This window comes from Gallus gallus, chromosome 5, assembly GCF_016699485.2.
Source record: "Gallus gallus isolate bGalGal1 chromosome 5, bGalGal1.mat.broiler.GRCg7b, whole genome shotgun sequence".
NCBI lineage: Eukaryota > Metazoa > Chordata > Aves > Galliformes > Phasianidae > Gallus > Gallus gallus.
The window spans coordinates 20,272,407-20,288,278 of record NC_052536.1 but is presented as its reverse complement, the minus strand read 5'-3'; the positions used below and the strand labels follow the sequence as shown (position 1 = coordinate 20,288,278).

At 34.5% G+C, this 15,872-nt stretch overlaps 1 protein-coding gene across 18 annotated transcripts in view; it reads left to right on the top strand.

Annotated features, from left to right (window-relative positions):
• The window catches only part of LRRC4C (leucine rich repeat containing 4C), a 494,470-nt gene that overhangs the window by 203,373 nt on the left and 275,225 nt on the right, over window positions 1–15,872 (top strand). For all 18 annotated transcript variants that reach the window (XM_046942083.1, XM_040701395.2, XM_046942065.1 and 15 more), the window contains one exon: window positions 2,429–2,518. The gene's annotated coding sequence lies outside the window, so the exon portion shown is untranslated. The remainder of the gene's footprint in view (window positions 1–2,428; window positions 2,519–15,872) is intronic.

Below are 15,872 nucleotides of genomic sequence, written 5' to 3'. Positions count from 1 at the left end.
AAAACATAAATGTTTCATTCAAGGCTGTGAGGCTGCATCAAACTACCACATTCTTAGATAAAAATACTTTTGTCCTTCATTCTGTGACAATCAGGGAAAGTGAACTGCATACAAATGATTTTTTGAAATTGTATTTTTATTGGAGATACATTTTGAGGGAAAGACTGTAGTTCTCTAGTTTAGAAATTTAGAGATGATTTTACAGTGCATTCTAATATAATTCTCTCTTACTGTTTTGAACATCAACTGAAGTCATCAAAATAGGCAAGGGGTTAATGAAAATCTCCCAGACTATCTCAAGCTTTTGACTTATTAAATATCAATCTATCTTTTTTTTTTTTTTTTTTTTACTTTATATGCTAAGAAATTCTAACTCATTTAAGAGAATGCATATTTCTTACATAATGAATGGAAGAAGAGGCAATTTGCTTTGCCAAATTCTGAAAGGACTCTCAATTCAAGGGATTTGATTCTCGCAGTAGGTGTATCTGCAATATTGACACTTGCTTCCAGAGAATGAGTTGTACTATCTGATCACAGGAAAAATCAGAGATAAGGTATTTTTTTTTCAAGCTGGAAGATAAATTCCAACAAGGCTATACCTTTGGACAGGTATAAAGGAAACAACACTCTGTTTCCTTTACACACAGACCAGTCAGCCTCAGTAACTTTCTTTTCAAATAGGAGTTATGTTAACAAATTCCACTGTAATACACTAGCTTTACACATGCTTCCCGAGTATGTGTCATTGCTTCCAAATCTGTGCTTTGTTATCAGGCTGATTTCTTGTCTTTACCACACAATTGCAGTCCAGTACGCCTTTTTTAATTGGCTAAGAAATGAGAGTCACTGACCACCTTCTGAGAGGAGCAAATGGTTCTCCAGGTAGCTGGCAGGACTGAACCATCAATGAGAAATAATGTGCATACCCTGTTCCCAGCCTGTAAAGATAACTGTGTTTCATACCTTTTTGAACTCCTGACACTTGTTTTCATTTGCTTAATTCCAGAATTCATGAAAGGTGAGATTTGTTAAAAGTCCAGATTACTGACTTATGCCTGAAAATTATTGAAAGAAGATTCTTTTAATCTGTTTCTGATCCTTTAAGTTACACTGTTGCATTTCTATATTGATGTACTAAATATTGTAAGCCAAGCTAAACTTGGCCATGTGTGCTTAAAGCCAGCCTGTCTTTATGGCTAGATAAATACCATATGTCAAAATCACTGTTCCTTGAAGGCTGACAAAACTGGAGAGTTGGATCTTGCTACCTGCATTCATTACTTGAACATATGCATGCCATCTCTCTGTTCCTTGTAATTAGTTGATAAGCCTTCAGCTATGAGGCAGACTTACCGGACAATCTAACAGATTCTCACTTTAGATCCGCCTTGGCGCTTTCTGTCAGACCAGACAGATTTAAAATTCATAAAAAGCTTCTAAGTCAGATTTTCTCAGCAGTTAACATACTCCTCTGTAGGATGACTGAAGATGGGCTCACATGGGGTCACAAAGAGTAATTAAAAAGCAAGCCTATTGTCACAAGGTTTACATTAGCCATTCAGGAATCTGCAGGAATATGGTCTCTTTTACAATATTTTTTTTCAAAATTCTCTGTTGACAGCAAGGAACATCCTGCAACACTGACTTTTGTTATCTTTTGATAGCAAAAAAGAAAACTCACTAGCTATCCTAAGCAGAGGATATGCATTTACAAATGCAGGAGACAAAAATGTTTTAAATCACTGTTGTTTCCTAATAGAGAAAATGGTAAAGCTCACTTAAGCTTCTGTCAGAGCAGTAGATACAAACTGATTGTCATAAATGTACGATAACTACTATAAATACTCTTCATTTTCTTTGGAGTCTAATCCACAGTTAAAATAATTTCATTCTTAGTTTATTATACAGACTGTTTCTTTTCTTCACCTATTCTCATTAATAAATAGTGAAAAAGGATAACAGGAGATAATCTGGAATGTCACCTACAAGTTATCTTTCAAAGCTTTCTGCCATTAATATTCAAGGACTTTTTGTTTTTGTAAGACTTTTTTAAAAATGCAGCCAAGGTGGCAATATTTCACTTTCTTTTACAGTACTTGTGAAAGATCTTTTCATTTCAAACTGCATGTGTGCTTCTTGAAAAGCTTGAACTGTTTTTGGCAGAACAGAAAAAAACCCACAACAGAAATAATAAAAAAATCTCCCTGCAGCTTAAGTAACTTCTTAGTTGTATATGAAATGTATTCTTGACTCTCATAAAATGTTAATAATGTATTCACGTTCACAAATAAAGATCTGTGTAGTTTGTAAAATGAAATTGTAATATGTACTTATAATTCTCCAGTTGAGATTTTGTTTTCATGTGATATTACTGCAGATCATTTAACCTCTTGTTTTTTTGTTTTTGTGTTTTTTGTCTTTCCAGAAATGAATTTCTTTTTTGCAAGAAATCATCATTATTTATTGAATTGGAAAGCTAGCAGACTGATGGTCCCCTGGGTGCTGTGAATAACATGTAAGTATAATACATTTTCTATTCCACTGATGACATGTTCATGTTCAGTTCAGTAAGTGATTATGATTCAATTTTAACAAAGAGATTCTTAATTTTTTTTTTTTATCCTAGTAACAGACAAAGTAATATGACTGTATCCTCTCTCATTTGACTTATGAAAGTCTAATTGATTCAACTTTGTTCATGGTTTAGTTTCAGTATCCTCTGCTCACAACCACTTGTGGGGACGGTTTTATTGTCTCCAGTATATGAGGACTGTATGAGGATCTGTCACTGAAATAGCTATGCAGTCATGCAACAGCAGGATTTTGGTCATTGATTCTTAGACTACAGCTTTCCTCAGAATTTTGGCAAGAGTAGAGAGGTATCAGGTGAAGCTTTCCTCAGAATTTTGGCAAGAGTAGAGAGGCATCAGGTGATTGAGTTTGTGTGTTGTATGTAATGACTATCAGGAGCATAAATGTGAGGTTTGCTACACAGCCAGACAGCTTGCCTTTGTTTATGTAATCTTTTCTAACAACTATGAATAATGACTTAATAAAAGGTGGTCTTTTTTATCAACTGATAGAAGGAATGGTTTCAGTCTGACTGTTCAAATGTACTGTAGGGTAAAAACTCCGGGGTTTAGGTTCCAAACCAGATTCTAGAAACTATGGAATGAGAACTGAAGCAAGTCTGTATTTTCTGGTAATACTGGTAATAAGAAGATGTAAAACAGGTCAAAAACTTAGAGGTCTTGAGAGTGTGGTGTCAAAATTATCATTCTAGGTATAAAATTGGCAATGATATTTGTAGGTACCTGTAGGATTAGACTAGGGGAGAACTAAAGTCCCAGGTTACCTATTACCAACATCTACACTAGTTTTTATTGTTTGTAAATACTTTCAGTGTTCTAATTATATGATTTAAGATCAAATGTTTCATTGTTAGAGGTCTTTGCTAGTCTCCTCATAAAAGGAAGTGCCTTATGGTAGCACCTAACAAGATAACTAAACACGTACACCAGATGCTTGATTTTCAGTGCATTCAGCTGTTCGTTTTTTCTAATCAGAAAATGTGAATTGGTTGAAACTAAAATGTTGCCCTCAGTTTTTCATCACAATGGTCTACTTGTTTTGTCTTTCATTTCCTAAATTACTTCCTGAATCAAAGAATTCAGTAGTTTTACAAAGTATTCATGAAATATACATGGAATTATTTCATGTAATAGAAATTTTGTTTTAGGACATGTATTTTGAGTGTATTTTGCAGGAAAATGTTATATGAGCAGTGCTAATACTTAGGTATACGTTAATTTTAAGAGTGTTTTATGTGGGTACTATTCTTCAGCTGAAAACATCGTTCAGGAGTGATTATTTTTCTTGTGTGAGAGTTGACTTAACTGAAAACATTGTAAATTGCACAGTTACATGAGGAATAGTTATTTTCAATTCAATCAAAAATGGCTTTTAGTAAGAGCACAGAAATTCGTGACGATATGTTAGGGGACCATGTATCACAAAAGACACAGCTTCAGCTTGCATGCGAAAGTCATTTAGCTGTGATAACAGAAATTAGATTTCAATCAGTATGCTCTTTGTTATTAATCCATTTTTTCTCCTTTCATCTGAAGAGGTCCTAATAACATGTTAGGCAAATCATACTCTTTAAAAACTAATTTGAAATAAAAATGCTTTTGAATCTTCACAGTTTCAGACACACATTTTATGGATATAATTATATGTTCCTTTGCTACTACTGTATGAATGCATACTTGTAAATGTGCACAATGTTGTACTTTTGGTTTCAATCCAAACCTATTGCTGTGAATGAAAATTTTCTTATTATTTAAGCAGGCTTATGAGAGAACTGTGGGCTGTGCAACAAGAACATTGTTTTGAAGACATAATAAATATTCTGAAGTATAGGGCTACTACTGATTAATAGGTAGGGCTTAAGTACTAATGTAAATGTCTCCCTTTGGAGCAAAAGAGGTGGTGTCTTAGGTCATTTTAAGTCTTTGATGTTTCACCAGTCTTATCTATGGTCTGAACTTGAGAAATTTCAGGTGTGTACCCAGGTAAACACACCTGTGTGCATTCTGCATGAGAGAACTTTCACGTAGGTTGGTATGAATATAATCTCAGCTGAACTGAAGCTATAAAGCTTCTTGTCAGTCTTTGTGATACACAATGGTCTTACTACATTTAGGGGCTTTTGGTCAGCTAGTGTGGGTATTTTTTTTGTCTCTCTGGCTAGCTTATAGGTGGAACAAGAGAGCTTAAGTCTTATTATCAATGATGTTGAGAAATTGCTGCCAATTCAGTAGTATTCGTTTCTTCTGCTTCTAGCCTGGCCATGACAATTTTTAGCAACCAAAGATCCCATTTTAATTTCATTTAATCTGATTATTTTGTTGAATCATTATCAGAGGTCCATTATTCTGTAGTATGGAAATTTCAGCACTGTTCTTGTTTCATTGAGGATCACAGGCTGGATTCAGAGTCTGTGGCTTCTCCACATTTAGTATCTCCTAGGTACAGCCCTATCATACTTGTGATCTAACACACAAGATGTTAACGCATGAGGCATACCTACAAAGTATTAGTACAAGGCTATGCAGGCTTCCTAAGACCCTTACAAAGAATGAATGGATTCTGATAGATCATTTTATGCAGTGATCAAAAATTATTAGAGTGAACTTGCATCATTGTTTGGATACGTGCATTCCATCCCTATCACAAATCATTAAGTCAACTTATGCTCAATAAATGTCTTCTTTATTTCCTTTTCTCTGTGTTATTCTAGACTTTTTATTCCTAGTTTTGATACTATTCACAGGTTCTGTGTAGCCTGATTTGATTAATGCACTTATCAACTTTATCTGTATAATTCTAAATTCAATTCAGCAACATAATATACAACCACTAAAATGTCACTGGAATTAAAATAGCTGCAAAAAACTGTCCGAGTCTATTGCTATCAGTGGATTCCAAGAAGCTCATAAAAATGTGAAAGAAAATTATGAGATTGAAGAGAGGCCTCCAATTTTTTTTTCCTCATTTAAAGTAATCAAGGTATTGATTTTTGTCCCCCAAAATTATACAGATTGCAATCATCGATGTGATGAAGTTATCTATGGAATATTTGAGAGAAAAAACATTTTTCAAAAGGATTTGCAATTTTTTTCAAGAGTATTCCTTAAGGAAATTGTCTGAAGAAGCTTTCTGCCTGATTGGCTCTGTTAATGATTTGATTTTGTCTCACAGTGTTATAACAGTACTCCTTCTTGGACTCTTCAGCAGAGGTGGCTGTGGCAGCAGCTGTAAGGTCTTTACTGCCCAGTGACCCTGATGTCTTTTCTGAAGAAAGCTTATTCACGTATTCTGTGGCTTTAAACCTAATGTTAATTTCGTGCAAAGATTAAAAAAAAAAGAAAAGAAAAGAAAAAAATTGCTGCTTTCCTCAATTGTACTGTTGCATAACATGCTTAATTTCTTTTTCTTTCATCAAAACTGCAAATGTTTCTCTGAAATAGGCCCAAGAAGTCTGCTAAATGAACAACTTCACTTTCTTTCCCAGTCATGACAATAGTTTTCATTTGTGCTTGGTTAGGACTTGCTGAAGGAGCATGCAATTTATGTAGACAACTCCGAATAACTGAGATGTGACCTTCTCCCTTTCCTTGATTCATTGCTTGAGGGTTTACCAGTTAGACCCTTGCTGACATTATGGGTAACTATTATGACATAAAAGAGTAATCAGGACTAATACTTTCTAAGCCATTTAGGTTTAGTCTCACCTTAATTAATTTAGATATCTATAGCAATCTAACTATATAGGATACTTCTGTATGAGAAGACAGGAGCTAACTTCTGTAAAAGGTGATTCTTACCTGAGTTTCTTAAGATGGGTACGATAAATTGTCATATTGAAGTACTTTTTTTTCTTGGTTTTTTTTTTTTTTTCCCCATTTTGCAAGGAGACTCTACAGTGACGTCTCAGACTTAAGTGTCTTAGTTTAGGTATTTAAAAGTTAAATAGGAAACCTCATCCTTTGTGAGAAGTAAACTAGCCTGGCATACAGATTTATACCAATTAATTCAGTAAGAAATTTTTTTTTTTTTCCAAATTTTGCCTGCAGTATAATTTATTATGGCATCTTGTGTTCAGTTTGTGAATGAATATTGTAAGATACTAATCTCCTGTATTTCAAGGTGTAAACTGTGAAAAAAACAGCAGAGTGGTGTTTTATTTTTGCATAGTAATCATTTCAAGCAAGTGACACTTCTAATTATGCAGAACTAGTTTACAATTGAGCTAGTCTTGTCAGTCTTGTATTTTGTCAGTCCTGTTCTCTGTCATCCAGAGCAGCACCTGTAATGCTGTGTGACCATCATCTTTGCATTGTTTCAATCAATTTTTTCTGTTTCTTTTTCAAAATTTTTCACTTTCTTGAAGCGTGACGCTAAAGATCATCTGGCTGCTTTGCTTCTTATCTCACTTAATCTCATGCTCTAAGTTTGTAAGCAAGTTCTGGCCTGACAGCATGCAGCTGTCAGTGGTAACGGTTGAAGCTCTTGGAGGTGTTCTACTGGTGTTGTTCTTGTAGAAAGATAATGCAATTTGTTTTCTCAAAGCTTCATGCAGATCATATAAAAATGCATTTCCAACTGGTTCTTGAGGGAATTTACAAATTTTTCAGGTTGTTCTTCTCCATCCACCATTGAAAGTGGATTCTTTTAAACTGGATGTGGCAAAAGTAATGTACAATCTGGTTGTATGGATAAGGACAAGGCATTTAAATAATGGAAAAATTATATTTAAGTTAGTGGTACACTTGTCGTTTCTTGACAAAACAAAATGAAAACAGTAATAGCAATTAAAAACAAACAAAACAAAACAAAAATTATCTATACTTGCCAAATTATCAATTACCTGAATGTGTCTTGTGTCTTATTGATGTGCTTGGTTTGTAGGAAAACAATTCGACACATTTCAAGCACTCATATTGTTCCAAACAGCACATAGCTAATATTATTAGATATCTAAACATCTTATACGTACCCAGACCTGCATGAGAAATTAAAACCAGTATTTGATTAAATTATATCAAGACCACATTCAGTTTGATTTATTGTAATCCTCCATACATATTAAACACAGCTGTAGATGCAGCAATATTCATTTACATGTTTAAATCACAATAATTTTAATGCACATAGTAATTTTAATACCATTAATTAAAAATAATTTACGTTCCTTAAATGCTTCTATTCTCAGCTACCTTGTAGTACACTATGTATTATGTATATCATCTATCATATACTAAATAAAACCATTCACAAACTAGAAGGTCTATTGGCTCATTTGTATGCTCTCAGTTTTCAGACTGCGGATGTCTGACAGTGTAGTTACTATGAAGTATGTTTTGTCACCAGTTTGAAGGTCACTTTGAAGCAAAACTAAGAGCATATCCTGTGCATCACCAATTGTAAATTTACAGTGTTTCTGGTGGATGCAGGATGATTGATATTGATCAATTAGCTAAAAAGTCTGAAGTTACACATTAAATGCTGGCAAATGCCAAGATTTTTCATAATATCCTTAAAGCATTGATATATATACACAAATCATTTAACCTCCTGGGAAAGAAAACTGAAAGCATGCAATCAACTAGCTCTTCATGACTTCTCATTAAAAGACCAGAACAACAGTCCTGTATTTGAGTTCTCCTAAGTTAGAGTTTTCTTGTTTTTGCAGAGGAGCTTCAAAGAATATTTAACTGTAGATCATTTTTGTCATACAGTCCTGTCATCTCTTGGTTTGAAGAATTGAAAGATCGTATGAGGGACTGAGAACTACGAAAATCCTATGCTTTCCTATATGTTTATGATGGACTCTTTTTCTCTTGAACGGAAATTTCCTGCTTGCTTGCAGATGCAGTCTGCTGTTCTAGAGAGCTTGCTTCTGCTCTATTTTTTTATTTTTATTTTTATTTTTTAATTTTTATTTTTTCAGATTTGCTCCGGCTGTGGCTTGGCTGGAGGCACAGGCCTGCAACTATGGATCAGCCCCACATAGGTAGTGGCGCCTTTCCATGCATCTGGGCATGGAGTGCTACCCTGAGGGATTGCAGCCTTTTAGGAGAGAAAGTATGTGTCAAGATTAGGTGTACTTGATAAAAGTGGTCTTGCTTGGGAGGAAAATTGTGACAGAATATTATAATAGTGTAGTACTTGAATGCCATACTACAAAGATGTGTTGCACTTTAAACCAATACTAGCAAGTGGTGTTTGAAATTCCATGGTTTTAAGATACTGATATATAAACAGCTGTTGTCCGAGTGCTTTGCTACTGCTGCTGTTGTTCCTTTGTTGGTATCCTGATGGTACCCATTTTTGCTGAAGCTTCTGTCTGCCACAGTTCTGCTGCTTAGTAAATGTTCCAAACTGCTTCATTTAAATAAATACATACATATAGACAGACTCATGAGGTATATTCTATTGTTTGTGTGGTTCAAAGCTAAGGTGCAGAGATGGTATCTCAAAGTTTTTATCTGTACTGTGAGAAATAGATACCAGGAGTTTCAGCCACAGTTTTCTTTTCTAAAAATAAGCATCATGCTTCAGAATAATTTCCAGCCTAATTTCTGCATTTATTGTGACCCCGGTAGCTATTCCAAATCTTTTCCTCATCAACTTTTTGAAAAACATATGTGCTTCATACGATAGTATAGTTTGCTATTTATTGAGCACAATTATTTTTCTAGCAGATATGCTTCCCTCAAAGATGTGATATTGAATTGGATGATTTAGCTATAGCTCTCTCTATAATCTAAATATAGATGGCATAGAGAAAATATATCCCTTCAGTTCAGGTATTCATTGTCAGTATTGTTAGATAACCATCAATTCAGTAAATGGAAATACTTAAAATGTAAGGAACGAGTAATTAAGCATGGATAATGCTGTTTTTCTAAAATAAAATTAAGCTTATTTTTTTCTTCACTAAACTGAATTCTGAATCTGTTCAGGGTTATGAAATATTAATTTAACAATATTTCTCTCTTTCTGATTGACACACTCCTATTCTCTGCTAAGTTCTATTCATAGAATTATAGAATCATTGAAGTTGAAAAAGACCTCTAAGATCATCTAGTCCAATCATCAGATCATTTAGTCCAACCATCAGATTTTTTGCTTCTGTATCTCTCTGAATACTATTTGGAATAAAAAACATTTATCTCTATTTATGTTCAGTATTGATGGTCTATATCCAGCTGTATGCATACATTTGCTCCTAATTTTTTAGGTTAGCATGTCCTGTAACATGAGAAGACATTCCTTTTAGGCATGTGGTACGCACTTCTATCTGAATAAGCAATGTGCTTTCCTTACATTGACTCCTACTGTAATGATGATAGCATGAGAGGAAAAGAAGAGCTTTTTTTCCTCTTATCTTATACTTCTAGCATCTGCTTAAAACTTCATTTGGAAAATTAAAATGAATTCCAGTGAAGTGCATTCATTACTGGGTGATGTAGTTAAAGATACATGGTAAATTGCAAACAGTTAGCTAATGAATCAGGTAGATGGTTGATAAATAAAGCATAGATTTCTGGAGTTTATTTTCTTGCATTTACCCCTATAAACATGCTGTGAAAATATACAGAGAAAGACAGATGTGCAATTGAAATAGGAAATGCCTAAAATTTCATGAGATGTTCAGTAGCACTGCAGAATAAGTGCTATAAATTGCTTTAAACACTTAAATATATGCTGTGGCTATGAAGTCATGGTTGGACATGTTACAAGAATAAGCTGAGAGTGCTACCTAACATGAAGAAGAATATAGCTGTTGTCACCCTAAAGGTGGCTGATATGAGTCTGGCCACCAGTGTATCTTTCAACATTTCTGCTGTTGCACCCTGTGATCCTGATGATGGATTACTCTCATTCTCCAAATATAATCAAAATGGTCTCAAAAAGAGAAGGAGAGAGCTGCCACAGGCAGTCTCAAGGCATTAAAGATGTAATTCTTGGAAACCTCCATGTCAGAGCCTAAAGAAGAGTACCTCAGTAGACTTGCTGTACTGATTCATTGCAACATTTTCAATTAACTTGTGAGTTTTTGAGTGAACAAATACTGAGAGAAAACATTTTTACATCATGGGAAATAAACATTAGGGGCCTGCTTTTGTGCATGTGAACTGAATTAAGTAAAAGTAATAAAATAGAGCCTATCAAAACCAGAATTATGTATGACACTATTAGAAATGCATAATATTAAGTTATTATTCTGAGTTGTAGGAAGGGGAAATCTGAATACAGACTTGATCCTAGCCAACAGTTATTCAAATACTCTTACACACTTTTCTTGTTTTTTTTTTTTTCTCACTTTCAGATGCATTCAAGATCTTAAAGTGTTTTATGAAAATTACCATGTTTCTGGGAATTTGGGGAGGATTAGTTTGGAAAAAACAGGATAAAACATTTCAGCTAACCTCAGAAAAGTGTGGGTTGAAGAATTCTTTTTGAGGATCTTTTGATTCCTCCTGCAGAAACTGTCCTATTTCAGAGTCATAGTGGACAAAAGCTGCCATTAATCAAAAGACTGGATTTGAAACAATCTCTGTATCTCCATTAGAAAATACTCAGTTTAGGGTATGAGCTCTTTCTCTATTTCTGTCACTAACTGTTAGCTTGGATAAATGCCCATGTTTCATGCTCCAGTTACAGTAAATGTCTTCTAATGACAATATCCTAGTAAAAAGGATTGGTAAAAATAGTGATATGAAAATGGTAAATACAACTTAATTGACATTCCCTTAATAGAAAATGTCAAAGAAAAACATTGCTCATTTTCCATTAACTATATTGGTATCATTTGGATTCACTTTCAAAACTCCACAGAATTATTCAGCCACAGAAGGTAAAAAGAGATCAGAAATATGAGCAGCAAGCTCTGACTTCCTGCACTGTCTATGCTCTTTCTGCCAGGACAGAGCAAATGTTTATTTGTTGTTCATCAATGCATGTTGTGAATCAGCAACAAAAAAGAGAAAACAGATACAGAAACGCTCATTCTAGTTAAGCTAGAATGATGTTTTTATAATCCTTTTATTATGCCTTCTATTTTCCTGTTGTTTCTGTCTTTGAAAGTCCCAAAGCACTTTAAGGAACAATGCAAAATAGCTTTGGTACCATACTGACTCAATTTCTCTGTCATTCTTTCATTTCATAGAAATTCTTTCATGGTATTCTCAGTATGACTTTCTTCCTATTCTATTTCATTGTTATACACATATCCGAATGGCCAACAAAATGCAGAAGTCTCTCTTTTTGCCATGTATAACCAGAAGGCTATTAAACATAAAATGGACTGGAAAAGTCCATCCAGTGAAATTACTTGGCGGTTTACCACACAGAAAGATAAAGTTTTCGTTGATGTACTGCGGATGGCGTTGTATTACACAACACAGCCAGGACTGAAGCTATTTGTATTCACCTCCATTACTCCTCATTCCTGATATTTGTTGCAATTTCACTTCTTGAAAGGTCTTGTTATCCTTTGCTCTCTTTGAACAGGGTAATTGATGATTAGAAGTGTGATATTTTACCCTCATTAAGAAAAACACATTCCTGAAAAATGTTTAAGATTTACAGAATGAATCACATGTGCTTGACAAAATGTTAACTCCTTAACTTTACTGACATTTTGTTTACATTTTTGATTTGCATAATACTTAACAGATATTTTTTTTCCTACAAATCGCTATCAATTTACGTGGCATTATCCAAACAAAGTAGACTTTATGCTTCTTACCACATTGATGATAAAAGATTTGTCTTTTGTTCTTTGGTTCTATGCATTCATTCACACTTTGGCCTATGATTGCCGAAGTACAGGAGATATTTACTTCATACATAATAATTATTAAAAAACCTAAGAAACAAAATCACACCTTCTTTTTGAACATGTGTTCAAGAGGAGGGTACATCTCCCTGAAATGCCTGACATTTTTTGTGATTAAATATGATTTGATGAGCTCAAGAAAGCCATTCTGTTATACAGCCACATGCTGGTTTAAGGCCAGGAGCAACTGTGTATTGGAACCTCTGCTGTTATGTAGAGAATGCCATCCCATCACTGTCATCACTCCTTCTGGCAGTGGGGCTGTTTTAATAGCCCTAAGTATTTGCTTTAAATCAGTGTAGGAAGAAAGACACATTTTTAATTGATTGTGTAATTTTTAATTAACATAGGAATAGATGTTTCGTTCTAGAGAAAACTGAAGGAAAAACGTGCAGTTGTATTTCTTTCCCAGTAAGCCGGGCTCCAGAGCCCTCCTTTTAGAAAAAGAAGTTTTGTTTCTTAGAGGCAATGGAACAGGAGCCTGACTTTTCACAGGAGAGATACTAAGCTTGCTTTCTAATGCTGGGAGAAACTGTAGAACTCAATTTATCTCTCCTGAGGAGTTTTCTTCTGCACTGCAGTTTCTGAGCAAATCATAACCACCATTTTTGTGAGACAAATATTTCAACAAATGGTGTTGATTTTACGTCAAGGAGAAAGAAACCCAAAATGCAAAGTATAGCATCAACAAAAGCAGACTAAGTTTCAGGACATTCTCTAATCAATTGCAAACCCTGGAAAGATTCAACTAGATTTTTCTTAGATCATTTGTTAGTGTGGGGCTTTCTATTACATTTATCCTGAAGCATTTGTCTGACTTTATGCATTCTTACGTTGATTAGGTTACCAATCGTAATCTGATAGAGAAGTTAGAAAATAGTGTAAAGTCACTGGTAGCTGTTTGTGTCATGCTAAGACTTATACTGCCTGAACATCAAACACTTCTTTCCTTGTTTAGTTCTTGTGAGTGAAAGTTATTCTGTTTCAGCTCACTTTTAGGGAAAAATAAATAAATAAATAAAAATAAAAATAAAAAACAACTTTAAAACCCTTCCAGGAACCTTTGGCAAGAGATAAGTAGAACTAATATTGTTTTACCATTAATAGGATAAACTGTTCAACATTTATACCTGTTCCTTGCTGTCTTCTCTTCTGACAGAAGAGAATGGTTGTGTCTCATAGGCTGCATATTTTTGTAGTTAAGGGATGCTTGTTGAATATTCAGAATAGCAGTGCAACATCTCTGTTTGCACTTTCAGACATAACGCCTGGAGGAAACAAACTAAAAAAAGGTGGTTAAAGGCTTGTTGCAATGAAATCTTGAAAGCTCAGAATGGTTCTGGTAATAGAATGCTATGCTCGCTATACGTAACAGCAGTTTGTTAATAAATTATCTTAATATGCAGCCTGTTATCTTTGCATATGTACAACAAACTTTGCAGTGTATAAACAAAGGCTACACCACAGCAAGAATTTTATAAGTGAGAAGTTGCCTGACATTCTGGCAATGCAGTAGGCATAAAATGTTTTGAGACAAGAAATAGAAAAATGGAAGTATCTTTCTTTCTATAGAGGAGTAAATGAAGTAATTGGTAGTGATTGGACTACTTGTAGTAGGTAGTAACACACATAAGCAAATAAATATTTGTGGTTGTTTTCTTTTCTTTTTTTTTTTCCTAATTGCTGTTTGTTCTGTTGTGTTTTAGATCTAATTTAAATTTTTCTGTAAGGCTATAAGTTATTGACAGATATTTTCTGAAGTCTTTTTCATTTTATCATGGAATCATAGAATGGTTTGTGTTGGAAGGGACCCTTAAGATCATGTAGTTCCAACCCCCCTGCTATAGGCAGGGCCACCTCCATCTAGACTAGGTTGCTCACAGCCCCATCCAGCCTGGCTTGAATCCCTTCAGGGAAGAGGCGTCCACAACCTCACTGGGCAACCTGTTCCAGTATCTCACCACCCTCTCAAGGAAGAAACATCACTGGCTGATTAGTTTAGGCATGATTTCTGAAATAAAAATTTAGTTCACTCTAAGACTGTGAAGTAAAAAAGTGTAATACATTCTCAGCTCACTAAGGGATTTCAGTAGTGACTGGTCTGTATTGTCCTCATCATCCCTCACTTCATTCAACTTCAAAAATGAAAATTATGAAAATGAAAATTACAGTTCATTTATTAGATACTTCAAAATGAAGAATAGTAGCAAAGTGCAATGACTTGATACTTACATTTCAACCAATTCTTTTTCTCTCTTCTCTGTTTCCTCTAAAATTTCTTAGAAATGTGATTTCTTCAAAGACAGCTGAGATTTCACGAATGGTTATTTTCCAGTGAGACTTCATTTTAGCCAAAATTAGATAGTTTGTTTATATCTCATGCTAAAATTTTAATTCTGAGAACGACTGCTTCCTTTTTGCACTGACTACGTTTTTAATTTTCTGATTGCATGGTCCAGGTTGTGATCAATCATCATTTTAATAGAAATTTAGCATTGTTTCCCCAGTCCTAATGCCTTCAGCCTGACAGCTGCTCCCTTGACATTTCCCCAGACTAGTCAGACCTTAGAAGTAAATAATGACAGGAAAACTAAGAACAACAAGGGATTTATCTCTTCACCCACTGTCTCTCATGCTGACAATCATTTTTCATTCCCCAAAGAGACTGTCAGTTTCTTGGATGACCGCTTATGCTTCTTGGATTGCAGCTGCATTTGTTTTTATTTTTGAGAGTTTCAAGAGTTGACAATGTAAAATGAGTGACCCTTTCCATCCTTCATCTTGAAAACGAAGGAAAATGACATACTTGTTTCATTTCAGTAGAAGCTTAACATTTTCTCTTCCTTTCTTCAGCAGAACAAAGTGAAAAAGTTATTCAAAATATTTCTCCTGGAATAACTTAATCCAACAATTTAATTTACTTTTTTGTTTGCTTTACAGCATGCAAAGTAGCACCAAAAATTAATCCTTGCAAATGCTGCTTGCTAAATTGTTTCAGTGGTACTTCTGACCCCATCAAATAAGTAGCAATGCAAAATGGATGAGAAAAAATTGTGCTGCAAGAAAATAATCATAAGATCTTAATGAATAATTCCTGAACTGAAACCAGAATGTTTTTATTAATTGAATGGAAAAGTAGTGCAATGAGCCAAACATACATAAATAGAAACCCACGGAAACGGAGTATGAGTGCAAAATAGGAACTGCTGAGTGTTGTTTGACAAACATTCACAAAAATAAATAAATAAAAAATCACAACTTAACGTGTCCTTCCCTTGCTCCCTGGCCATAGAAAATCAGACATTTTGCTGTTTTTCAATTGAGGCAATGTTCAGAGGCATTCTCCACAAAGGGCTAGAAACTAAAATATAAATAAAGCAGCTCTATGATGACAGTGCATCCAATAATATTCTCTGAATTCAGGCCAAACAGCTCTTGAGAAAATTAGAAATTCCTA